We start from the raw sequence: 429 nt of genomic DNA, 5'->3' as shown, positions 1-429 counted from the left end.
TTTCTATAGTGCTTTATACATACAGATTGATTTAATGAAGCAAACCTCATCAAATGTGAGGCGAATTCTATTTCAGCTGTAAAGCAGCTCTACAGAAGACAATAGTGTTATTATTCAGATCAGTTCAGTTCTAGTTTTGTTCTCATCCGTTGCAGTTAAATCAATAGTATTACTGAATAATAAGTGTCTTTTAAACCCTGACTAATCAAGTCAAATGTGACAGCAGCAAAGAGCCCAAACAACGCAGGTAACGTACATGTGTGAATGTGATTGATCAGATCCAGTGTCTGCAGGACCTTTTCTGTTCATTAAAAACATCAGAACTGTGATCCACTGACCGTGAACAAACACAGCACTGCTGTCTTCATCTTCAGCACTACATCTGCTGTTTTAGCTTAATGAGGCTTGATTTGATATTTTATGATCTAA

The sequence above is a fragment of the Sinocyclocheilus anshuiensis genome, unplaced genomic scaffold, assembly GCF_001515605.1.
Source record: "Sinocyclocheilus anshuiensis isolate Anshui unplaced genomic scaffold, SAMN03320099.WGS_v1.1 scaffold745, whole genome shotgun sequence".
NCBI lineage: Eukaryota > Metazoa > Chordata > Actinopteri > Cypriniformes > Cyprinidae > Sinocyclocheilus > Sinocyclocheilus anshuiensis.
The sequence above is the reverse complement of the archived record's forward strand: the minus strand, read 5'-3'. Positions refer to the sequence as shown.